Raw genomic sequence first — 27888 nt, forward strand, 5'->3', positions numbered from 1 at the left:
TATATATATTAGACTTGTGGACGAGCGGTTATTATACTTGAGTAGCTTTGTAAGTAGATAATCTTCTTTCCCATTTGTCATTCAATGACAAGGAGAGGTAAAGAATAGTATGGAACTATTTTTATTGTCTTGGAAATATTAACAAGTCTCTCACACAGAGCGAAGTATAGAGTCCCGCTAGCTATCTCCCTATCTCTCTCTCTCTCTCTCTCTCTCCCAAGTTGCTAAGCCTTCCTCCCTACACCCTGCCGCGTCTATGGCCTCTCTCCTTCTGAGCTCTCTTTCCTAAATTCTGGTGAAGCAGGAGTCGTTATCACGTGTGTTCCCTGTGGTTGGAAAGTTCTAGAAGCCTGTGTGTGAGTATGTGTGTATGTGTGTTCACCTGGTGTATCGCTGACCAACTAACTGCATCATCTCCTGACATTGCTACTTCCTAATCTGTCGTCAGCTTTTCCTCAGTGTAACTTGCAAGATCATTTCCCATTCCCAGGCTCGCATAGAGCTGTCTATCTATCTATTTATCTATCTATTTATCTGTTTGTCTATTATGATTTGTAATTATAATATGGACTAATAACACGCAAAGGGGAAGAGAAAAGAAGGGAAGGAGATGGGGAGGTAGAATAGAGGGGGTGATGTTGAAGAATATAGGAGGAGGGAAAGAAGGAAAGGGTGAGGCAAAAGGGGGGAAAAAGGGAAAGGGAGATAAAAGTGGAGGTAAGAGTGGGATGGGAAAATGGAAGAAGGAATAAGAAAGGGTGTAAGTAAGGGCAAAGGGGGAGGAGGAAGAGAAGACTGAGTGTGGGAAAAAGGGAAGAGGAGAGGTAAGAGAGGGAAGGATGGGGAAGAGAAGAGGCGATTGGAGGAAGGGGACGGATGAAGGAAAGGGTAAGGGCGGAAGTAGGGATTGACATTGGAAAGAGATGAGGGGTGAGAGAGAAAGGAGGAAAGGGAAAGAGGGAGAGAAGAGGTTAAGAGGGAGAAGGGAGAGAAAGGAAGAGGGTGAGAGGTGGAACATGTGAGAGGAGGGGAGTGGGGGAAGTGGGATGGCAAGGGTGAGACAGAAGGGGGAAGAGGGAACAGGAGAGTAAAAAGAGCGAGAAAGAGGGGAAGGCGAAAGGAGAGAAAGAGGAATGGGGGAAAAGAATGGTAGTAAGAATGGAAGAAGGGAAATAGGGAAGCAATAAAGGGGGGGAAAGAAAAGGAGTAAGAGGAGGAGAGGAGATGGAAGGGGGAGTGAGGGAGAGAATGGAGGGGATAGAAAGCAGAGAAGGACTAGGGGAATATAGTAGGTGAGGATGGAGGGGGAGGAAGAGAAGAACGTTGGGAAGACTGGGGGATAGTGAGGAGAAGAGGGAAAAGTAGGAGAGGGGAGGACGTAAGGAAGGGGGAGGATAGGTAGGAGGAGGAGAAAGGGGGGGGGGATGGCAAGCAAGAAACCCAGAACGAAATGACCGAGGGGAGGAGAGGGGAGAGACGGAGGGAGGAAGAGGGGAGGAAAGGGAGGGAAAAGGAGATTAGAGGATGGGGCAAAGAGACATGATAGGGAGGGGTTGAAGGGATAGGGGCATGAGCAAGAACTCTGAATACACAATACCAAGAGGAGTGGGGGTTGGGAGGGATTGGGGGAAATACAAAGAAAGATGGAGAGAGGAGGAAGAGGGGAGTGAGGGGGAGGGGGCGAGGGGAATGAGGAAGGAGAGAAAGAGGAAGGAATGAGTGAGAAACCTGGAAATACAGCAGTCATGAGGAGACGGATGAGGTAAGAGGGAGAGAAGGAGGAGGACTCTAGAGAATGGGGGAGTGGGGAGTTGGAGGGAGGATGGGGAGACGAAGAAAATGGGGGAAGAAGGTGGCGAGAAGGGAGAGGGAAAAGAAAGGAATCTGAGGGGGGAAAGGGGAAACTAGAAACACCTTGGTGAGAAAGTCAAGGAAGAGCGGGGAAGAGGATGGGGGAGGATGAAAAAGTAAAGCTTGGGATGAGGGGAAGAGATGTATGTTGGGAGAGAGTGGTCAGGTAGGGAGGGGGAAAGAGAGGGGATGGGGGGGAAGAGAGGAGGTAGGGAGAGGAAAAGAGAGGAGGTAGGGAGGTGGAACGAGAAGAGGTAGGGAAGGGGAGAAAGTGGAGGTACGAATTGGAAATCCTGAATACAATGACCGAAGGGTGAGACGGCGGAGAGATGAGGAGAAAGGAGGAGAGGAGATGGGGAGAGAGAATGAAGAGGATAGAAGGACGGAAGGGAGGAGGGAAGGGGGACAAAAGAGAGGAGATAGAGAGGGGGGAAAGAGAGTGGGAAGAAGCAAGAACCTATAACCAAGGAGAAAGGAAGGGGGGAAGGGAAAACATGGGGAGAAGAGAGGGGGAGGAAGGGAAGAGAGGACTGGAGAAGGGTGAAGGAGAGAAGAAAGCGAGGGAAGGGAAGAGAGGACAGGACAAGGGTAAGGGAGAGAAGGAAGGGAGGGAAAGTGGGAGAGGGAGGGAGACACACATCAAAGAAATATGTAAACTGAAAGACAAGGGCCCTTATTCCGTGGAACCACCATCACCACAAAATCCACATAATCTTCAAGAGTCCGGCAGGGAGGAGGAGAGGCAGGGGAGGGAGGAGAGGGGAGGGAAGAGGTAGGCGAAGAAGGCAGCGGATGGGGAATGGGGAGGGGCAGGAGAAGGGTTGGTCTGGAAAAGGGGGGGGGTAGAGGGTTGGGTTGAGGGGGTGGCACAGGGAGTGCGAGGATAAGGTGGGGACATGGTCATAAACAGGCTGTGATTATGCTGTACGTATATTTTCCTGTGTAACATTAATTATTTAGAGACCTCCATTTTGGTGCATATGTGCGGACTCTCTCTTACTCGTGCACTGATACTCACGCGGATACACACACAAAAAACATAAAACGAAAAAGCGAAAAGCACACACACACACACACACACACACACACACACACACACACACACACACACACACACACACACACACACACACACACACACACACACACACACACACACACACACACACAGATGAATACAGAAATAGACAAGAAAACAGAGAAAACATAATTGTAAAATGACATGGCCCTGAAAACACTATTAATTTATGATATTGGCAGTACCTTATTTCTTATGCACAAAAATTAAATGTATAGGTCAGATTATTATTTTTTTTTTTGGGAGGGGGGGTGCGTATTAGTGGAAAATAAGATAAAGCTGTTTTATATCTGCTCACATTAAGGTGTAGTAACTCGAAGTGAAAACGATGATGGCACAGATGTTGTGTGACACTGTGCTTCGTGTTAGTCTTGCATTGTGCCTTCTTTTTCTTTGTTTCTGGATCCTTCCTAACCTCATCTCTTCGGTGAAAAATTAGGACCAGAATGATAACAATGATGAAGGTGATTGTCTGATTGGTTCCCCAAATCAGGACTGGCGGCTCAACTGTTAGGGTGATGATGATGATGATGATGATGATGATGATGATGATGATGATGATGATGATGAGGAGGAGGAGGAGGAGGAGCAGCAGCAGCAGCAGCAGCAGCAGCAGCAGCAGCAGTAGCAGCAGCAGGAGGAAGAGGAAGAGGAGGAGAGTGTTGTTGTTGGTGATGATGATGATGATGAGGAGGAGGAGGAGGGAGGAGGAGGAGGAAGAGGAGGAGGGTGTTCTTGTTGTTGTTGATGATCTTGATGATGATGATGATGATGGTCATAATGTTCACAGTGCAAAAGAACGTTGGTTATGCAAAAAGAAGCGATGCGTCGTACTGTGCGATGTATTGCATGTATATATGTATGTATGTCAAGATTGTAGTGTTAGTTACCCTGTACCTGCATAGGTGACCTAGTACCTTAGCAGCTGTGTACTCCCCCATATGGGTCGAGGAATCAGTGGAACGGTTATCACTGATATACAGGCAACCTAGTACCTAATCAGCTGTGGACTCCCCGTGTAGGTTGAGAAAGCAGAGAAACGGTGGCCACTTTTAAATGTAACCAATGTCAAATAACTATCTAGAAAACCACACATGCTCAGAGTTAGGAACTCAGTATTATCAAGGCAACCTACGGAGGCAATATTCAGCAGGTGGCGCGCCATTTGTGTACCCTGCTTGTCTACTGTATTAGCACTACACAAGAAAACTCTTGAATTGAAAATATACAGTATGTACTGTACTTACGTATGTCCAGCAAGTATAGCCATGGCGACACCCTACAACTACACTTGTCTCTTGAATAGGTTTCCATTGTCATAGGAAACCGTTTGGCTTGATATTCATTGTAGAGTCACCCGAAATCCTCGCTACATTGAGTGAGCGGATGGGTTGCGCCTCACTTGTGTGAATCTCTTTAGTGCTAGAACTCTTTTTACTTGACGGAACTAGTTCACTCTGAATGCTAAATTGTGGTGCCACGAGATGCAGTTATGCTATTTTGAGGTCTCCTTGGTTACTAGGCAAATCAAGTCTCCATTCGCACTTCACTTGGTCATCAACTGAGCTGAAAAGGGGGGTCGGTAACTGTCAGGTTCGAAACAGTAAAACTACATTTCCCTATAACAAACCCTTCTAACAAACCCTCCTCTTCCACTCTTCAGGGGAGAGGGTGAGGAGGCTTTGTTGATTAGTTAGTTAGTTAGTTAGTTAGTTAGCTAGAGAGAGAGAGAGAGAACACTTGATTTACCCAAACAGACCCTCATAGCAAACTCTCGTCTTTCACTCTACAGGTTCCATTAGAAAAAGAAAACACCTTATAATTCCCCCAGGTAAACTCTTCTAACAACCCATTCCTTTCCCTCTGCAGGTGCCATCTTTGATCGTGACTCAAGGGACATACAGGGCGCCTTCCTCCACGCCATCAAGCAGTACAACCAAAACTCCACCAGCCGAGGACTCGAGCTACACGCCTTCGTCGATATTATTAGCACTGCCGATGCCTTCAAGATCTCCAGACTGAGTGAGTGTTCGCCTTTGTACCCTCTTGAGTTTATGGTGATTTTTGGGTCCGTTCATGATCTGAAACCGTGAGTCTTTGTTGTTATGTGTAAGTTTTTAAAGTGAGAGTGTTCAGGTATTTCCTTGAGCTTTCAACGATTTTAACTCCATCTTGGAAAGTAACTCCATCTTGTGTAGTGTTTAAAATTAGTGGATGCATAGGAAATGCAGTGATATAGATAGGTTGCGAAGTAATGGCGATTTTTTGTGTGTCGGCGAGAGCATGTAAAGATTATCATACACAAAAGGATTGACTACGCTTGAGAGTCTCTTGAGTGTGTGAAAGAGTTTTGTTATTTGGGGTATATGTTATATACTGGAGGTGGAGCTGGACCTAGTTCTGTGGCTAGGGTAAGGAGTGTTTGGAGAAAATTCAGGAAGCTGTTGTCTCACCTGACACTGAGAGGGCTCTCCTTCCTTGCTGAGGGATCTTTGTATGCGGCATGTGTTAGGAATGTATTTCTGCTAGGAAGAGGTAGTAAAGGAAGAGGATATTTGTAGACTCAGACGTACAGAAACGACATTTATTAGCTGGATGTGTAGTGTGTCCTTGAATGGGAGGCAGGGGGAACGGGGTGGAGTTAAGATTATAATTGAAGAGTTGAGAGTAGGGGACGTTAATATATTATTACTGTGATGAGGAGGGTTAGATTGAGACAGTCTGGGCATGTTGAGAGGATGGGAGACGACAACTGGGTGCGGAAGATGAGAAAAATGAGCGTCGACTGTATGATAGCGAAGGGCAGAACAAAAATTATCGGGATGAGATCTTAGTGTGTGACTTCAGGGATAAGCGACTGAATAAGGAGGCTGCCAGAGATCGGCCGGCGTGAAGAAGAGCCGTTGGGTGACCAAGGCGGACGCATGCAAGTATGTTCGGGCTTTTATAAATGAAACGAAGCGAAACGATTTAACCCTTTTCAACCCGGGGATGTTGGTTTGGTTACATTCTTGCAGATTTTATTCTCATGACGATTTTATCATTTAGGCGGGGGGGGGGGGAGTTGGAGTTCCGGTTGATTTACACCTTCCCTTCGACCCGAGGACGGCATTTTGTTAATATTCTCGCTGTCTCAGGCTAAGGTAGATATTGCCTTCTTTAGCGTCTGCGTTATTGGAGATCTTTCCTAAGCTGAATGTAATCATCAATAGATAACAAGAATAAGCAAAAGAAAAAAGAGAGAAAACGTAAGAAGGAAAAAGAAAGACGTCGCTGGTATATAAAAAGTGTACGATCTCGATTTTTTTCCTGTATTCTCAATTTTCCAAGGATTTGTGACCCCGCTCAAGCTCTGCAGATTAAGGGTCCTAGTGTAAATGGCTTTGGAGATTTCCTGACACCTCTTCCTTAGCAATTTGTTATGTCCCTCACACCTCCGTACCCTCTGCCATGTTAATGATGCAGACTATGTCGATTTTTAAACGGTAAAGGTAACATACGTTGAGTACACCGCTTCCCGTCCGATCAGCGAAGTTAAGCAACGTTGGGTCTGGTTAGTACTTGGATGGGTGACCGCCTGGGAACACCAGATGCTGTTGGCATCCCTACGTGTCAAGTGGGGTTGGTGGAGGAATAGTGCCCCTCCCTGTAAAACAATTAACTCTAAGCCCTTGGCCACCCCGTTTGGGATACATGGCGTCTGGCAATGAATGCTCAGTAAATTGCTGTGGAAAAGGCCCTAACACCAGTTCCATAGCAGTTTATTATTGGCTACGTCTAGTTAATAAATTGCTGTGGAAAGTGCCCTAACACGTCATCCTTAGCGATTTATTATTGGATACGACTAGTTAATAGATTTGCTGTGGAAAGGGCCTAAAATCACCATCTCTGCAGCTTGAATTCTGAGTTTTAACGAGAGATAAACACTAAAATATCCATGAAGAAGTGCTGTGGTAATAATGTAAAGCGGTAGTATTGTGTTTTTGTGCCACTGAGCTGCGTGCAATAAGCTGCCACCGACGAAAATCTGGGCCAAGGTAAGATGAAAGGACCATAGAAGGTACTCTTAAACTGAATAAAAAAGAAATTATGGCGAAAATAGAGGTGTACCAAATAAGAGTTATTTTTTTTATCAGTCCCCCTAAGACCCATTGCACGGTTGAATCTTCTCCAAAGAGGAAGAGAAGAACTGCCCTGATACACTCTGCTCCATGCTGGCCTCGTGTAGTGTGCTACGAGGTTGTTTGTAGTGAGAGTAGTGTTAGTGAAAGGTTGAGCTTCGTAATCAAAGAGACAGATAGACAGACAGAAGCGATGTGTGTGTGTGTGTGTGTGTGTGTGTGTGTGTGTGTGTGTGTGTGTGCACGCAGCATCGAGGAAATAAATAATTCTTATGGGACAAAATCATAAAGGCAAAAGCTTCCGAGGAGTTTTGGTGACGAGAATCCTTAAATTCGGCTCAGTCTAAGTGGGATCTCAGCTAGTGTGGGAGAGGAGGGTTTTTAGAGCATCTGTGACGAAGGAGGGTTTGGAAGCTGTTAGTTCGTTTGTTTGTTTCCTTCCACCAGACGTCAGTGAAGAGGTAGAGAGTATATCATTCTATCACTAAATTTTCCGAGACGCTGTTTCTCCTCTTCTGTTTTTTGGCACCTTGCATGAAGTATTAAAGTTGATTTCGTGAAGCTTTTTATTTCGTTGTCTATTTCCTTCCCTCTGGCGTCTCTGAATAGATAGAGAGGACGTCATTCCAAAATTGTCAAGACAATTTTTTTCTGTGTTTCTAATCTTTCTGCTTAGCATTATATTTCTCCGATTTGTTTTTTCTTTTGCTTCACGACATAGGATAAAATCATAAAAGCTGTTAGTTCCTTTGGGTGTCTCTTTCATTCCATCCTGCGTCACTGAGTAGGGAAAGAGTATATAGTTTTGTCATTTAAAGAAATTTTTGCATTTTATATTTCCCCATCTCGATTCATTGCATCACGGTTCTGGAAGGATGTACATTGGTTTGTTATCTTCATTTGTCGTCGATGAGTAGGGAGACAGTACGTCATTCCTTCGAGACTCTCTCTCTCTCTCTCTCTCTCTCTCTCTCTCTCTCATTAAGAAAGAAAATAAACTTCGTAATCTCACTCTTAAAGGTACTTATAGCATCCTTGTCAGTTCCTCTCTCTGGGTTAATAGTAGTTCCTCAAGTTCACGCCACAAGTAACCTGACATTATATTTTACTCCTTCTTCCACAACACGGCTTTATCTGGCTTTACCACTTGATCCACATGATTATCTTTTCTGTTAGACTCTTGCTGCTTTGAGAATATTGGACCCAACATGGGAAAGGCCCATCTAAGAGGAAGTACTAAAGGGTTTACTTATTTTCTCTAGCTCAAAAGTCTGTTCTAAACTGTCTGTCTGTCTGTCTGTTTGTGTATCTATCTGTCTGTCTGTCTGTCTGTCTGTCTATCTATATATCTATCTATCTGTTACCAGACGCCTTAATTCCGTAAGGGGTGGGCACAGAGGAATCGCCTCCACGTCGTCCTGTTGCCATTTGGCTGCTCTCCCTCCAACTCATTCTCTCTCTTTCATAACTCACCATTCCATCCTTCCATCTCATCCTCGGCCTCCCCCTCCACCTCACTCATACACACTCATCTAGTCAGTCTCTCATTTTCCATCCTCTCCACATTTCTTATCACTTTGAATCTCACCCACATTAGCACCGCAATGCTCCTCTACTTCCTTCAAACTTCCTACTTAAGTTAATATTTTGTCTAGATATAGTAGAAATAAAACATGTTATCGTAATGAAGGGATGAGAGAGACCTTTTATACGTAAGATTATTGACAGATTATATCACAAATATGTATGATAATTATTACCCTGAAGATGTCTTGAAACAGTAGACGACAGGTTGGGAGTCCACTGTATTTTTCCCCCCCATATGGAGAGGATGGAGAGCGAGAGACTAATGAGGAGTGTATGCGAGTGAGGTGGAGGGGGGAGAGGGAGGGGGAGGCCGAGGATGAGATGCAGGGATGGAGTGGAGAGGTATATGAGAGAGGGGTGTGTGAACTGGGAACGGGGCAGTGAAGTGGCACTGGACGGGGCGACGTGGAGGCGATTTGTTTGTGGCCACCCCTTACGGGATTGAGGCGTCTGGCAATAGAAAGATAGTTATACTTCCTGTAAACATATATTTGGCGGTGGTGTCCTTGGTAGCGTACTGGTCTCGTAAGCAAGGAGTCCCAGGTTCGATTCCCGGACGGGCCATGGGAGCTTTAGATAGATCTTTGCACTAGTTTGTTCATACCTAGAACTTAATGAAGGACCTATATGTAAAAAGACACTGCATTATTCTAGGTGAAGAAACTACAGACTCTTATTGCACAGACATACAACGCCATCTGTGTCACATGCACCCCACCTCGTCCCTACACATCCCTTCCCTGCTCGTTCAGAGCCATCGTGGGAAAGGTTCTTGGCTGCAGCCCCTCGTAATGGAGAGGTTCTCTCCTGTAGTGGAGTATAAAGGACGCCACATCAACTTCTTTTGTGTATGTATTTGTGTGTGTGTGTGAGAGAGAGATAGAAAGATTGAAACCGTTCACAGAAATGCTGTGCAGTGGCTTGAAAGGTCCCTAACATTTTTTTTTGTATCTTCTTTGTTACGTAAATCCTTCCAATATCACCATGCTCTGCATAAATAACGTACAGAAGGGTATTAACCAGCCATATCTAAAATAAATTACTAAGGAAGAGGAGTTACGGAGCTTTCTTAATCGACGAGAATACCAACTACGGTGCCATGTCCAAGTTCAAGAAGTGCTACGGTATACAGTATAGTTTCTTACCGACACCTCATCCGTAGAGTCCAGGAACACCTTTTTTGTCAGTAGAGAAGTGTCCCTCCCCCACCCAGTGCTTCACCCACAGGTATACACCAGTTGTATAAGGCTTACCGAGTGCAGGTGAGAAGTGCATGTGGATGTTTGGTGTTGGAATAGTTGTAAGTGGTGGAGCCTGAATGTTCTGTATGTCATCGATGGAACCTAGAAAATGTGTGTAGTCTTCATGTAATAACACGTGAACGGCATACAACTACTGCACTATTTTCTTTTTTTTTTTAAATCAATCCCGGCGCAGTGGCCTAGTTGTTGGCATTACTGGCTACGTATCTGCCAGCCCGATAGCGCCGGGGTTCGAATCCTGGTGCTGGCAGCTGACGCCGCAGGAATCAGGTGTTCATTCGCCCTTTGTGTGTTAGTAGGTAAAATGAGCACGTTGTGTAACACGTAGGGAAGGCAACTTTGGTGACCTGGGTGATACACTGGCCTTGTATTAAAAGACTGTAGGTGAATAACTCGCCACAGGCTCACAGACCGAAACTGAGCACCGTAGCTAAGCGATTCTTGGCGTTTGGCCCCACCTGTATCTTTTACCAGGTTTGATCAACCCCAGATTAGGACTTTTAGAAGGACACACTACCACCCAGCCCACCGGAGGCTCCAGAATTTTGGTGAAGGTTTCTATTAGCAAGTACCCCCAAATTCATTAATGCTTTAAAACAAGTTTGAAACTTGTAGACAGCGCAATGAGGCTAAAGCAGATGGCAGGTAATTGAGCCTCACAACCCGGCATGTTGCAAAGGTCACTCTGGGACATCTGAAGCCTTTGTCCCTCTTCAACACGGCCGATCTCATCTCATTATGCAGGTTAACGTCTGAAACAATTGCAAGACGTAGGGGAAGCAACGACATTTGTTTATTAAAGTTTCAGCTTCCGTAATTGAGTTGCAACAGGGAAGCGTATACACTGCATTAAGACCGAACTAGAAAGGAGTGAACTCAGGAGTAGTGGGGCAGGAGGACTGAGGGAAATATGAGGAGGAAGGAAGGACAGGCGAAGGAGAAGTGAGGGAGAGTTCAGGGAAAGCGGGAGTGATGAGGGAAGGAAAAAGAGATGAGGGAAAGAGGAATGCTTGAGGGAGGAGTAAGGGAGAAGAGTGATATAAGGGAAGAGAGAGAGCGATGAGGGAGGTGAGGAATGGGTGAGAAAAAATTTGGGGAGAAGTGAAGATGATGATGATGATGATGATGAAGATGATGATGGATGATTGAGGTGGGAGTGAGAGAGAAGTGATCAGAAGTGAAATTTGGTGAGGGAGAATTAAGGTTGAGGAGAAATGAGGCAAGGTATGATGGAGAGACAGGAGGGAAGGAATAGCATGGGAGATGTGAGGTAGGGATTAGAGAGAAGAGAGGAGCACAGGAGAGGCGTGAGGGAGCAGAGAGAGTGCAATGAAGACACAAGTACAGCATTATACCCGTTGCATTGCACATTTAATAGTCGTAACACCTTCAGCGCACTCCCAGCATCAACTTGTGCCCAGTCCCATGTTTCGTAAATCCGTAGGTAACCCAACCAACTATATCGCTCAGAGGCTGTGTGACCATTTTAGGAATCTGGCTACTGCCGCCATAAGCCTGTAGAAGTGCCCCTAAACCCGCTTCAGGCCACCTGTTAGTGTATCGAGATTTTGTAAGTGCTTTTAAAAACTCTTCCAACACCGCTTGTATTTGTACCTCGACGCAGACGCTAAGGTGAAATGAAAATGGAAGGAAGTAGTAAAAGGGTTTTTGGCCAAATCACGGTCACTTAAGATAAAGTATGAAGAAGAAACACAAGAAGAACAAGAGGAGGAGGAGGAAGAATAAAAAAAAAAGAATAAAAGCTTATATTTATGCCAATCACCTGTACGAGTCATGAACCCTTTCAGGCCAAGAACGTAGGATAAGGGGTGAAGCAAAACTTTTCCCTGATATACAGATTCCCTGTGTTCTTTATACCGTGAACATAGCGGAGGTTATGGCCTCCTGAGAATTTTCATCTTGGCTCCTATGCTTTTAACAAAACCCACCGTGCCTCTTGCCAGGAATATTCTCACATTACAGTTGACTTACAATACTGACGCTGCCGATGACGAGGGGAGAGAGAGAGAGAGTCTGTGTTTGTCTGTGTGAGTCAGTCTTCAAACCCCCTTACCGGGCAGGTTCCATTACCTACAACAGAATATCGCTTACATACACAGCAATAATAAGTTACACACACATGTAAGCGACGATACTAACTTTGATACATACACGGCGATACTCTGCACCCGTTGTATATAAGCATTTCAGCACACAGTCACACATGTATACATAGGCACACCACACATGCACTCATACATGCACACTGTTGCTCTTTATCACCACACAGTCTCTCACACACGTACATGGACGTAAATACACACACAGTTGCACACATATACACATGCAAATTTTGTATAATTAGTTCCGGTATTTACGCACTTATCTACACACACACACACACACACACACACACACACACACACACACACACACACACACACACACACACACACACACACACACACACACACACACACACACACCTGCATTTCTGTATTTGTCAGTCTGTGTGTGTGTGTGTTTAGTATTCAGAGTATGTGTGTCTGTTTTGTGTTTACGTACGTCTCTCAGTTGGTGGCTGTTATACTGTGAGTTTGTTCTGGCGGTGTGTACAAATTAAAAGCGATACTGTAAACATATCAGGAAAGTATTAATATTTACAAAGGTGTGTGTGTGTGTGTGTGTGTGTGTGTGTGTGTGTGTGTGTGTGTGTGTGTGTGTGACAACATGAGTGAGAGAGTTCTCGTGGGAGGCGTTGTGTTACCATGATTATTCAGTGCGTCCTGGACCAAATAGAGTGGATAGGGGAAGCGGGAAGAGAGGACGAATTCAGGGATGGAGAAGGATGAAAAAGTGAGATGTGGAGAGATGGGTACAAACTATGAGAGAGAGAGAGAGAGAGAGAGAGAGAGAGAGAGAGAGAGAGAGAGAGATCTGGATATGGAGAGGGACTGCTGACTAAAATTCATATTCTAGATTGCATATGAGGCATATTACTGTATCTTCCTGAGCATATTTAGCACATTACACCTACTCTTCTCCTCATCGATGATCTGAGCTGCTAGTCCTATCATGTCATATACGATAATTTCACCCTTCACATACCCACCCGCTGTCCACAGCGTCCATCACACCTGTTAATAAAGCAATCATGAGACGTGGCTGTGGCATGCCTGGTTAATATTATTTTCGACTTAGGTAAATGAGGTCTTGACTTTTGAAGCATCAAACTCTTACTTTCCACATCTTTCACCCGCCGGTATCTTTCACAGGGAGGTATTTTCTAATGTATGGAATAAATTAATATGGCACCGTTCGAAACAGATGTGAACTGATCGTATATTTGAAAAAAAAAAAAAAAAAACATGTTATCCAGGCTTCAATGTCCTTTGTCCTGTAACCTGTGTGTGTGTGTGTGTGTGTGTGTGTGTGTGTGTGTGTGTGGTAATGTATTTGTGTGAATGCAAGATAAGGCCAAAGGTTTTTATGGATGCAGTGGGTGGGTCGGGGCTTCAAGAGATGTCAGTTCCGGGATGCGGCACATCAATGGCTGCAGCCAGCAAGATCTCTTGCATCTTTTTCGGGGCGGGGAAGCATTTTTATTATAATACCTTGATGCGACAGTTTCCTAAACATTACATATGAACATTTAAGCACATTGTACATAACTACTACATATGTCTGTGCCATCTTCTGTTTTGTCTGTCATGACACAATACAGGTGAGATGGTTATGCATCAGAATACTTTCTCTCACGGCAGCTTTCTTATTAAATAATACATTATGAACGCATCATTGCATTGGGTGGCCTCAAATCACTACTTCCAAGAAAATAATTTGACGATTTGTTCAGCGAAGTGGCTTATGGTGCATCATTGAAAGGTATAGGGCAGCTCACATCTCACCCACATGTTTGTAGATCTTTTGTATCGGCAGTAGTCTCCGAAATAACCCAGTATTTGTATTTTGCTGTACAATCCGACCACATGCAAAGGTTGGAGTGAGGGAGGCACAAGGAGGAGAGAAGGATGTACGAGGAGGACAAGGGGTGTAAGGAGAGGTGGGGATGTAAGGGAGTGTAGGAGTGTATAAGGGAGGGCAGGGGATGTCAGGAGGGGGACCAGGGAATAAATGGGAGAAGAGGGACGGTGTAAGTGGAGACAATGATGATGTAAGGGGGAAGGAGGGTGCAAGGAGGAGGGGGATGGGATGTAAGGAGGGCAGGAAGATGGAAGGGAAAGACAGGGACAGTGTAAGGGAGGCCAGTGGGGAGTTAGGTGGGGCGTGGGGTGTAAGGGAGGCAAGGGGGTGTAAAGAGATCAGAAGGATATAAGGTTGGGTGGAAGGATGTAAGGACAAGAGGGGGTAAAGGGACAGGAGGGTACAAGGGTGGGAGGGGGGATCAGGGAGAAAGGAGACAAAATGGTGTCCTGCAGCAGCTTTAAAAGATTCTATTCCAGGTTGACAGAGGTCGGAGGTCCCTCCAGTGATAACATTCTCGATTGCCCTTTGATGAAAAATAGGGTAAATTGCGTGGCCGTGTGCAGCAGAGAGAGAGAGAGAGAGAGAGAGAGAGAGTTTTCTGATTTTCTGATTGAATTCACACACACACACACACACACACACACACACACACACACACACACACACACACACACACACACACACACACACACACACACACACACGCACGCGCGCTTAATCTTCCTTTACTTTCACAATTCTCTGACCTTCAAAAGACAGTGTTCCCTCGTCCTTTCATATTTCTTTTTTCTTTTCCCCTTTTTCTCTCTCTTTCACTTATATTTGTTTCTTTCCTATTCATTTCTTTTTTCATTTTTTACCTCGGCCAGGTGGAATATGTTTTACCCTGCGTTGGTTTGTCTGTCTGTGTGTGTGTCTGTCTGTCTGTTAGGAAGATTACTTAAAATGTTATGAACGGATTTTCATGAAATTTTTTAGAGGGGTAGGGTATGGCCCAACGAACAATCGATTAGATTTTGGTTGTGATCCGGAATTATTTGTTTGTTTGTTCACAGGGTGGAAGTGAAGTTAGCAGGGGAGTGAAAGATAAAAATGGTAGATTACTAGTGGAGAAGGGAGAAAAAGTGAGCAGATGGAGAGAACACTTTAAGGAATTGTTGAACATAGAGGATGGAAGTAATGCGAGTATAAGTGGCTGGGGAATGGCTGGGAGAAGGAGGGAGGTGAGAAGACAGGAAGAAATCAGTAGGATAGAAGTTGTGGAAGCCATGAAGAAAGTTAAATCAGGGAAAGCCCCAGGAATTGATGGAGTGTGTGGTGAAATGCTGAAGCATGGGGGATAGATAGTAGTAGAATGGATGTGGAAGATGTGCAGATTGGCCTGGGAGGAAGGTAGAGTCCCGGAGGATTGGAAGTCAGGTATAATTATTCCCTTGTACAAAGGAAAAGGGGAAAAAGAAGTGTGTGGTAATCATAGGGGCATTTGTCTTCTTAGTATAATAGGAAAAATGTATGGTAGGATACTTATAGACAGAGTTAGAGAAAGAACAGAGAAATTAGTTGGAGAAGAACAGGGAGGCTTTAGGAAGGGAAGAGGTTGTGTGGATCAGATATTCATTCTCAGATCTATAGTGGAAAAGTTTCTAGAGAAGGGAAAGAAGTTGTATGCGGCTTTCATGGATTTGGAGAAAGCATATGACAGGGTGGATAGACAAGGATTGTGGAAAGTGTTAAGAATATATGGAGTAGATGGGAAGTTGTTGAATGCTGTGAAGAGTATGTACGATGGTGCGAAGGCTGCAGTGCATGTGGATGGTGAACTAAGTGAATTTTTCTCCTTGAAAGTTGGGTTGAAACAGGGATGTGTCATGTCTCCATGGTTGTTCAATCTGTACATGGATGGGGTAATAAAAGAGGTACAAGGTAGGGTAGTGGATGTTGGAGTGGCCCTGGTGAGAGAGGATAGTGTTTGGAAACTCCCTGTACTGTTGTTTGCAGATGATACTGTGTTGTTGAGTGAAGACGAAGGGGAGCTGCAAGGCATGGTGGATGAGTTTGAGAGAGTGTGTAAGAAACGGAATCTAAAGGTGAATGTAGGGAAGAGTAAAGTGATGGTCTTTGAGAGAGGTGAAGTCAGTGAATGTACAGCGAGGTTGGATGGTGAGGAATTGGAAAATGTGAGTACGTTCAAGTACTTGGGTAGTGTGATGAGTAAGGATGGAGGTTTGGAGGGTGAAGTGCTTGAAAGGGTACAGCAGGGAAGAAAGGTTGCTGGTTCTTTGAAAGCAGTGATAAGAAACAGGGAAGTGAGCATGGAAGTGAAAAAGTTACTACATGACAGTATTGTGATACCAACTCTAACGTACGGAAGTGAAGCTTGGACGTTGTTGGAAGGACACAAGTCAAGAGTGAGAGCAGTGGAAAAGAGTTATTTAAGAGGAGCCTGTGGAGTCACATGGAGAGACAGGCTGACGAATGAGGTTATAAAGGAGCGTTGTGGTGTTGATGTGGATGTGATAGGAAGCGTTATGAGGAACACACTGAGGTGGTTTGGCCATGTGGGGAGGATGGAGGGTGAAAGACTGACGAAGAGAGTGTATGTGAGTGAGGTGGAGGGGGAAAGAGGGAAGGGGAGGCCGAGGATGAGATGGAGGGATGAGGTGGAAAGGTATATGAGAGAGGAGTGTGTGAGTTGGGAGCAGGGGAGTGATATGGCGGGGGACAGGGCGACTTGGAGGCGATTTGTTTGTGGCCACCCCAAACGGGATTGAGGCGTCTGGCAATAGATAGATAGATAGATTGTTCACACCATATCTCCAAAAGTTCTCGTGAATTTCAGTGAAATTTTGTGGAAGGGTGGGTCATGGGCCAAGAAAGAAGTGATTAAATGTAGGGGTGGATCCGGATCCGGATCCGGATTCTACCGCACAGTATTTCCAAAAGTTCTCAATACATTTCAATGAAATTTTGTGGAAGGGTGGGCCATGGACCAAGAAAGAAGCGATTAAATTTGAAGACGGATCCGGATCCGGATCCGGCATTGGCGGAGGTATCCGCTCTCCGAGTGCTGCTCTAGTTCCCGGTTATGTTTCGGTTATTCCACGATGCTTATTCATTCCACTTGCATCTTCATACAGTTCTTTTACATCTCTCACACACACACTGCACCACACCAGTCTACACTACATTTTACTACACTACACAACACCAAACCACACTCCACTACACTACACTCCACTGCACCACATTACATTCTTCCATGCTACACCACACTACATTGCCCCAGCCCATCTCTCTTGCCACACCACACCACACCAGACTTTTTTTTTTTTTTAACAGAAAATGAAGAGGAAGGAAAATGAAATAGAAAAAAAAAATCATGTTCATATTACACCATAATGCACCCCACTGCACCACAATTCAACTAACTACACAACAATACACCACATTATCATACCACAATGTCTTACTTCACACAAATCACACCACACCTCGCCATATTACGCCAAACCACACCACACAACACCACACTCTGCCATACTCTATCATAGTACACACCACAACGCTAATCCACTTAATACACACAGTAATTTATATTTGTAAGCATGTTTTAAACCTGTGTGACTCTTATTTCTCTTTGGTTCGCCTAATTTAGTAAAATCGTCTGGCGTTAGATGGAAAATAATAGTAGACTTAACCTGTGAGAGGGACATCGTGACAGTGTGATGCTGCTGTCATTTAAAGTCATTCCATTAACTCACTTTGCAGATATTATAATTATAATTATTATTATTATTATTATTATTATTATTATTATTTTTGGTTTCATTCTTGCTTCCTTCACACGATTTGCTTTAGCTTTGGAGAGATTTTTTCGAAATGGAAGGTTAGAAAAAGACTTCATTAACTCTTCACTATTATTTAATGTTCTATAGCACTAGCCGTGTGTGTGTTTGTGTGTTTTGGGCAGCCGAAACTGCACATTCAAGTCGCACCAAAATTGGCACAAAAGTCGCAAAAAAATCGCTGATGTGAAAAAACTTGGTCCCATCACGATTGAAAAACTTTTACTATATTTAATGAGCGATCAAATTTTGACCAAAAAACGCTGCTCCGGGTGCCCGGCATAGGATCTCCGTAGAATTTTTTGCCCGTAGGTACAACTAAAATAAAATACAGCAGTGCGAGAGCCCTACGCAGGAGCAAGTGCAAGGGGCCCGAAGGGCCCATGAGCACTTGTTACTCTGAGTTGAAAATATTTGTCTGGCAGCAGCGAACATAAACACCTGTTGAGGACCATGGACCGACGTGATTGAGGTCAGACCATTTACAGTAGAAGGGACCGTAAAGTCTGTGTGGTCTGTGTATCTGTCTAATATTCAATAGATATACAAGTACACTGTTGTATACACAAATTCATTTCTCATTAATTCATTCTATGTCTTACACCACCAGTCCACCTCCCACTCCACCAGTCCACCTCCCACTCCACCAGTCCACCTCCCACTCCTCCCACTCCACCACTCCACCTCCCACTCCACCATTCCATCTCCCATTCCACCATTCCATCTCCCACTCCACAACTCCACCTTCCACTCTACCACTCCACCTCCCACTCCACCACTCCACCTCCCACTCCACCAGTTCACCTTCCACTCAACCAGTTCACCTCCCACTCCTCCAGTTCACCTCCCACTCCACCACTCCATCTCCCGCTCCACCACTCCATCTTCCACTCCACCACTCCACCTTCCACTCCACCACTCCACCACACCACCTCCCACTCCACAAGTCCACCTCCCACTCCACCACTCACCCCCACTCCACCAGTCCACCTCCCACTCCACCACTCACCCCCACTCCACCAGTCCACCTCCCACTCCACCACTCACCCCCACTCCACCAGTCCACCTCCCACTCCACCACTCACCCCCACTCCACCAGTCCACCTCCCACTCTATCAATCATCCCCACTAAAACAGTTCACCTCGCACCCCACCACTCATCTCTCTTTCCACCACCCCACCTCTCACACCACCACTCTCCTTCAAGTCCACTGTTCTGCCTACTACTCCACCACTCCACTTCCCACACTATCACATCACTCCACCTCCCACACCACCACTCCATCACCCACTCCACGACTCCACCTCTCACACCATCATTCCACTTCCTACACCACCATTCCACCTCCCACACCACCACTCCACCCACTCCTCCATTCCACCTCCCACACCACCACTCCACCTCCCACACCTCCAGTCCACCTCCCACACCATCATTCCACTTCCTACACCACCATGCCACCTCCCACACCACCACTCCACCCACTCCTCCATTCCACCTCCCACACCACCACTCCACCTCCCACACCTCCAGTCCACCTCCCACTCCATTACTCACCTTCCATCCCATCACTTCACCACCCACTTCACCATTCCATCTACCACACCATCAGTCCACGTCCCACTCCACCATTTACCGTTCCACTCCAAGATTCACCTTCCACACCACCCTACTCCACCACTCCACCTCCCACTCATCCAGTGACCCTGCCACTCCACCACACCTTCCACTCTACGCGACACCACCACTCCACCCTGTTCCATCAGTCCACCTCCCACTCCACCACTCAAACCTCCCATTCCACATTACACTCCACCTCTTGCTCCACCCCACTCCACCACGTCCATATATTTAACTCCACCTCTCCGGTCGACTGATATATATATATATATATATATATATATATATATATATATATATATATATATATATATATATATCTTCCACTTTTCCTTCACTATATTATTCCTCCTAAGATATAAGTCTCCACACATTCATTCGTCTCTGTGTTTTTTCTGTATCTCTGTCTCTTTCCTCCTCCTCCTCCTCCTCCTCCTCCTCCTTCAGACCGAAAACAGCGAGTTGTGATAAACGGAAAGGAATCCAAATGGCGTAATGTGATCAGCGGCGTTCCCCAAGGCTCAGTACTTGGACCGATACTTTTTATTATCTCTATAAATGATATTGATGAGGGTCTAAATTGTAAAGTATCCAAATTTGCGGATGATACTAAAATAACCAGCAAAGTAACTTCAAAATTATAGTGGCAGGAGTTACAAAATGACCTTAATACTTTAGCAAGCTGGGCAGAAAAATGGCAAATGAAATTCAACACAGAAAAATGTAAAGTACTTCATATTAGAAGTAACAACGTCCATGCGAACTACAAAATGAACAATATCCAGTTATCAAGTACAAACAATGAAAAGGATCTTGGTGTGATAATATCAAATGACCTAAAACCAAGTAAGCAGTGCACCGAGGTGGTAAAAATTGCAAACAAGCTGGTGGATTTTATTGGAAGAACTTTCGAGTTTAAATCGGAAAAAGTCATACTTGCCTTTTATAACTCACTTGTGCGTCCCCATCTTGAGTATTGTGTGCAATTCTGGTCCCCGTACTACAAAAAGGACATTGAAAAATTATAGAAAATTCAGCGAAGAATCACAAAAATGATACGACGTAGAAACTAACCATATGAGGAACGCCTTGAAGAACTTAAATTATTTAGCCTAACGAAGCGCAGGTTGAGGGGACCTTATTGAAGTTTTCAAAATCATGAAGGGTTATGACAACTTAGACATGGATAAATATTTTTATATAGACCGATCGAGTCAAACCAGAAGTAATGGCTGCAAAATTATTGGAAAGCGTTTCCAATCTCATGAAGCAAAATACTTCTTTGTAAATATCTGGAACAGAGTACCCTCAGATACCGTGAACAGTATCTCAATTGAGACATTCAAAAACAAAATAGACAAGTATTTGCACGAGAATCCTCAGCTGACTCTTTTTCTGTCCGAATAACTTGCTTTTATAGCTGCGTGTAAGTTCATTCCCCTTTTGTCTACAAGACACCTTGTAAACAACGTACCCGTACATAGTGTCGTGTCACGTCATTTACATTTTTCAATTTATTCAATGAAAATAAAGTAATATAAGCACAGATTAGGATCTGCACAGATAGCCCTGAGTTAACGGTGACTACTCTTACTTTCGACCTGTGATGGGTTGTGGATCACTGAGGGTCTCTGTTAGTCAAGCGACCACCATCGGGATTTTTTTAATGTACCAGGGGTCACTGCTTCAGGATGAAACTTGTGTACTTGTCCCACATGGGAGAGTTCCTTGTCTCAATGGAGTGAACGGAGCTAGGGCCTGATTGACTGCTGCCTACCTCAAAAGCGCCAGGCAAGGCTGCCGCACCACCCCTAAACATCCACACTGTGCAGTGTGTAGTTTTCACGTTATATATGTCCACAGACTTACTGATACCATAAACTCAATGTACCGGTTTATAATGTCATGCCGTAACTATTATTTTATTTGATTACTTTCTCTTTCAGGTTACTCAATCGGGTAGCATATAGACAAAGTATTATAGAATGTGACTTTTCCTTTCCAGTTTTTCCTATGAAATTTCCATGTCAGTTTTTCCATGCTGCATGGTGGTTTTTCTCACTTTTTCCTGGAGGGTTTGGTGGTGGGGGGAGCCTTCTTGCTTTACTATCCTTATCCTTCAGCATGTAGAGTTAGATCTTGTAGTCATAGTTTTCTCTGTAACAAGCAACCTCGAAAGGACCATAAGGTCTGTTGCTGTTTGCTTTCCTATGTAATCCTATGTAATCCTCTTCCTCCTCCTCCTCCTCCTCCTCCTCCTCTTCCTCTTCCTCCTCCTGCTCCACGTTTTTTACCAATTTTGAGGGAGGCTTTGAAGAATGATAGAGGATGAGAATTTTCTTATTTGCATATCGATAATGGACAGTTGAGAGAGAGAGAGAGAGAGAGAGAGAGAGAGAGAGAGAGAGAGAGAGAGAGAGAGAGAGAGAGAGAGAGAGAGACGGGGAACATTGGGAGAGAGAGAGGGAGGGAGGGAGGGTACGGAGAGAGAACGGAGGAGGAAGGAGAGGTATGGGAGGAAGTGGTGAAGCGGAGGGTTGGGGCAAGGAGGAAGGAAGGATAAGGAGAGATTGATGGAGAGAGGAGAAAACAAAAATGAAGAGAGGAATCAGGGAGGGGAGGGGAAGGAGGAAGGTGAAGAAGAGAAGGAGAGAGAAATGACAGGCAGGCGAGGGAAGGAGGGAACATGGAGGGAGAGAGGAATGGAGGAATGTGAAGGAGGGAAGGAAGAAGGATAGCGTGTGAATGGAAGGCGCAACGTGAGAGGAGGAGGTAGGAAGAGAAAGAGGAAGAAAGGAGAGGGAGGTGAGGGAAAGATGAACATTGGAGGGAGAGAGGGGGATGAGGGAAGGAGGAACATTGGAGGGAAAGAAGGAGGATGGAAGGGTCGGGAGAGACAGAGGGAGGAAGGAAGGGTCGGGAGAGACAGAGGGAGGAAGGAAGGGTAGGGAGAGACAGAGGGAGGAAGGAAGGGTCGGGAGAGACAGAGGGCCGAAGGATAAGTGAGGGTAAAGAACTGGGAAGGAAATGGGAGGGAAGGAGGGGACATCACTGCCACATAGTATACACAGTACTTAATTATGTACGGTTATCATCCTGTAGGTCACTTTGTATTGCCTGGCAATACTTCATTCACTTGTTCCTCTTTATTTTTCTGTATTCCTTTTTATTCTTTATTCCTGCTTATTTTCCTTTATTCCACTGTTCATTTTCTTTTATTACTCTTTAACCTTTATTTGATTTATTTCTCTTTATTCTTCGTCATTGCTCTTTATTCTTCTTTATTCCTTTTTATTCTTCTTTATTCCTTTTTATTCTTCCTTTTTCCTCTTTATTCTTTGCATTCCTCTTTATTCTTTATTCCATTATTCTTAATCTCTATTTATTCTTCAGTATTCCTCTGTATTACTCTTTTCCTCTATTCTTCCTTATCCCTCTTTAATCTTCTTTATTCTCTTTAATCTTTATTCCTCTCTCTTCCTCTTTATGCCCTTTATTCTTCTGTATTCCTTTTTCTTCGGTATTCGTCCTTATTCTTCTGTATTCCGCTATTCTTCTGTATTCCTCTTTATTCCTTCTTATTTTCCTTTATTATTCATTATTCCTCTTTATTCGTCTTTATTTTTTCTCCCCAGCTATTCCACTGTATTCCTCTTTATTCATCTCTATCCCTATGTATTCATCTTTATTCCTCTTTATTCTTACTACATCCATACCACCTTACTCATCTTACGTACACTCAGACTGAAGGGGTTAACGAAGGCTGTATCTAACCACCCGTCCAGCTCGACAAATCTCTCCTAAGCTGAAGAAACTCATCTCTAAGCAAAATTTAAATAATAGAGACGGGACCATAGTAAGTGAATATATAGCTGATTCGTTCCTTCGTGAATATTAACCCCTTCCAACCAAGGATTTAACTATTTTTCGCTTCCCTCTTTAAAATTTCGTAGCGACTTTACTGAGCTTTGTTGATATCTCATTTAGCGAAAACGTGAAACAAAAAAATGACTAACTCTTACAGTTCAGCTTGATTCTCCAAATTTGAATCAACTCCTTCACTCTGATGACGCATTTCTAACTACATTCCTGTTGTTTTTTAAGGATTATTATTAAGCATAGAAGGGATTTATTTATATATTATGTCTTTAATTATTTTTATCTGTAGGAGTTAGAGGCAGCCAACATTAACCTGTTCGCTACGTGGGGGATTTTTTTTTTTAAATATATTCGTCTTGTTCCATTAAATTATAAGTGAGCCCCTGCGATTAAAGGAATTATTGCCTGTTGGCTGGAGTTACAGTGATAAGCTCTCTTACCCCCTTCTCTCTCTCTCTCTCTCTCTCTCTCTCTCTCTCTCATTATCCATATCTTTTCTTCCACTTCACTAATCTCCGACATTTGTTTCAGTATTCACAGGAAAAATAAATAGAGGAAAATAAGGAGGAAAAAAGGCGCCAAAAAAGAAAATCTGCTTAGCGTTTATTGCCTGACGTCGCCTCCTGTGATGGGCGACCTCAACAAATCACCAGGCTTAATTTATATAATGATTAAAATACTTATATGCGGACAGATAGGTAGATAAGTAGATAGATAGAGAGAGAGAGGGGGGGGGAAGGATTGGCTGTCATCGTTTACTCTTACTATTGTCATTTTGTCACCCTTTCCTTTTTTTTTATTTCCCTTTTATTTTTTTGTATTTCCCTTTGATTTCCCTTTTCTTCAGATTTGTTTGTTTTACTCTTGTGTCAGTCTCTCCTACTCACTACCGGGACTTCAATTTTTGTCCCTCCTTTCTCCTCCCCCTCCCCTCTCTCTCTCTCTCTCTCTCTCTCTCTCTCTCTCTCTCTCCCCTCCTTCAAACCTTTCCTCTTTCTTGATTAGTTTATGATATGTGTGTGACAGGAAGATGTATCCATTTTCATCTGCATACATCAACAGTCGGGATCCTGTGATTCCCTTTCTGAAAAAACAAGAAAAAAAAAATATATATAACGTGTAATACTCCGGGAATGCAAAACCCGCGCCCACCAACGGGACTAAGGGCCAAATATTTGACTTTGCCTTATCACCTTGACTTTCAGTAGCTGCCTTTCAAAATGGAATATCTTATTTCTTGTATGATTCTGCCGCCAACTTTAGTATAAAATAGATAAAACCTTTTGAGTTGGCTTTGTCCATTGACGTTGACCTTTGACCTTTCCCTGTGACTCTGGCCTTTAACTGGCATACGAAATTTGAATAACTTTGTATTGTACTTGTTTTAAGCTAAACACTTACACAAGATGTCGGCGACATTGGATGAATACTGTTTAATTTGACCCTGCAATATGATCTTGATCTTTGACTTTCATTTTTTCAATAGCAATATGTCATCCTTTTGGAACCCTTTCATTCTTGCCAGACCCTTAACTTTTCCACCAAATATGGTTTAAATAGATCGAAAATTTTAAGCTAGCTATGCCCTGTGGCCTTGACCCGTGACCAGTTTCGTTGAATGGCCTTTACCCCTTCCACCAAGTTTGGTTAAAATCGGATCATAACTGTTTTGAGCTATTTTGTTAGCACCCACACACACACACCTACGTGGGTCCAACTTTGATCTTGCCTTGTAACTGTGGCTTTCGACTTATGGTTCCGGAAACTGAATCACTGCATTATTGCCTTACCCCAAACCTTCCCCTGAGTTTGATCAAAGTTGAATTAAAACTGTTAAAGTTGATTTTGCTAAGACATCTTGTGACCCAGCTCAGTGACCTTGACTTTTGACCTGTTGTTTTGAAAATAAAGATGGTATCCTCACTTGGTGACCTTCATGACCTCAACTAAATTTTGTAAAAATTGATAAAATTTAATTCAGTTGTTTCGTTACCGTTACATTCACCCCCTCCCCACACACACACACATTACTGAGAATGACACCATCTCTTCTTTGGCGGACGCAGGTGTAAAAAAAAAATAAAGCATTTTCTAGAACCGTATTGAATAATTCTTCCAATAATGAGAGTATTAGTAATGAAAATATTAACAGACTCCTATGACGACTCACTTTCAACTCATCAAAAATCGTTTGTTAATGAGTGGGGTGGAACTCTAGATTTGTCCCTTGCTTGGTAGGATGAATGACTCTTTCTCAAGTGAATAAAATCGTCTGACATTAGGTAAGAAATAAAACACTAGAGTTGCGCCGACCATAAATGAGTGAATGGTGACAGTATGAAGACTTCCAGAGTATAAAAGACTTCCAGACACCTTTGCCCACTCACAGTGAAATATAATAGTCTGTCATTGGCTGTAATAGAATAATAGGATAGTGGAAAAGAGTTAATGGTGGTAATTATAATCAGTAAGGTTCTTATGATTCGCTGTCAGTAAATAAAACCGTGTGTCATTAGTTGTTATAGAATACTGGAGTTGTTCCCACCATGAGGGGGTTAAAGCTGTGAAGAATGTGTACAATGCGTCTTCGTTAACGCCAGGGAAGCGACAAATTTCTCTGACATTTCTCTCTCGGTGACAACACAAATCTTGGGACGACTGTGTGTGTGTGTGTGTGTGTGAGAGAGAGAGAGAGAGAGAGAGAGAGAGAGAGAGAGAGAGAGAGAGAGAGAGAGAGTCGGGGTAGAGGTACAGAGAAGGGCGTGGGAGAAAGATATGGGTGGAATATAGGTGAAGGGAGGGGCCATGAGACTACATTCTAAGAAATTGGCCATGTATTATTAATAGTTTGAATTCACTAATGGTTTATTTCAAAGTTATCTCCAAGAACAGCAACAAGAAAAAGAACAAGAACAGGACAAGCTCACATTACTTCCATATCCATGGCATCTTTCGAAAAAAACAAAAAAATCACCTAAGAGACTAATCTAACCCAGCTTAAGCTAACCTAATTTAACCCAACCTAACATAGCATAATCTGAACTAGCATATGCACCTAACCTCATCTAACATTGCAGTAAATCTAAACAGACATATCACCAGCTTAATCTAACATAATCAAACATAAACTGTATCAGCTTAACCTAACCTAACCTAATATAAGCTATCATATGCGGGGGACGATATATAAGAATCTGACTTCAGGACTAAGAGTGTGGATGGAGAGGCTGCTAGAGATCGAACAGCGTGGGGAGCCGACATTACTGTACATCAAGGTCATCGCCTGTAAGGATGTTGTAAGCTTTCTAAACGAACGAACGAACGAAAAATCCTCCTGAACTGACCTATTTTAAAACCTCCCTTTCCTCCCCTTCCTCAGTGTTCAAATGGCAATAATTCGCTAAACATTCTCATTTTCCCGTCGCAGTGCCAGATTATTACAAGAGGATTCTCTCTCTCTCTCTCTCTCTCTCTCTCTCTCTCTCTCTCTCTCTCTCTCTCTCTCTCACAACTCTTCCCCATCTTTCCTACCTCCTCCCCATCCAGTCATCTGCCTCAATCCTCTTTCCCTTCTCATTCTTTCCCTCCCTCTCATCTTCTCCATCCTCCCTCTCATCTTCTCCATCCTCCCTCCCTTTGCTACTCTCCCTCACCTTTCCTTCCTATTCGCCTTCGCTCTCTCCTGTCTCTCTTCCCTCCTTCACATTCTGTCTCTCTCTCTCTCTCTCTCCATTATAACTTTGGACAAAACTGCCAGCCAATTACATTCTCAAATTTATCTCGTTTAATATTGGATTTTGAGAACTTGTAAGAGGCGGTGGTTGTGGTGGTGGTATAGTAGTGGTGATGGTGAAGGTAGTGATGGTAGTTGTGGTGGTACAAAGAGTACAAAGGAAAGCAAACAGCAACTGATCTTATGATCCTTTCGAGGCTGTTTGTTACAGAGTAGACTATGACTACGAGATCTGACTCTACATGCTGAACGATAAGTATGGTAAAGTAAGAAGGCTCCCCCCGCCTCCAAACCCTCCAGTTAAAACTGGCAAGAAAAAGTGAGAAAAACCACCATACAGCATGGAAAAACTGACATGGAAATTTCTTAGGAAAGACTGAAAAGGCAAAGTTATATTCTCTAATACTTCCTCTATAAGCTACCAGTATGAATAACCTGAAAAAGAAAGTAGTGAAGCAAAATGAATATGCGAATGAATAACTAACGCATGACACTACGGTACGTTGAGGAAGAGAGGAGGGGGGAAGAGAAGGTTGGAGCGAGAGGAAAAGATTAAGAGAGGAAGAAGAGGATGAAGAGAAAGAGGAAGAGAGGAAGAGGGAAGAGAAGAGATGGAGGGACGGGAGAGGATTAAGAGAGGAAGTGTGAGGGGGGTGGGAAGGTGTGTGAGTGACTTTGTTGCAGCAAAAACTGTTAAAGCGGAAGGAATAAAATATGAAAAAGTGAGAGAAACAAGTTTACGGAGTGACAAACACACCGCTAAAGCACATGCCAGGGTCCATAGAGGTGAGAGAGAACACACACACATACACACACACACACACACACACACAGTTGCATACATATGGACAGATGTTTAGGGATATATAGAGGTAGAGGGATGCAGGTACAAACGGATAGAGAGAGAGAGAGAGAGAGAGAGAG

General features: G+C 43.9%; 2 pseudogenes; both read left to right on the plus strand.

Moving 5' to 3' along the window:
- The window catches only part of LOC145413476 (glutamate receptor 1-like), an 806335-nt pseudogene that overhangs the window by 12332 nt on the left and 766115 nt on the right, over window positions 1-27888 (plus strand).
- Window positions 6414-6531, plus strand: LOC145416780 (5S ribosomal RNA; annotated as a pseudogene).

This window comes from Coenobita brevimanus, chromosome 1 (genome assembly GCF_032717465.1).
Source record: "Coenobita brevimanus isolate Jiangsu-jjx chromosome 1, ASM3271746v2, whole genome shotgun sequence".
Classification (NCBI taxonomy): Eukaryota; Metazoa; Arthropoda; class Malacostraca; order Decapoda; family Coenobitidae; genus Coenobita; species Coenobita brevimanus.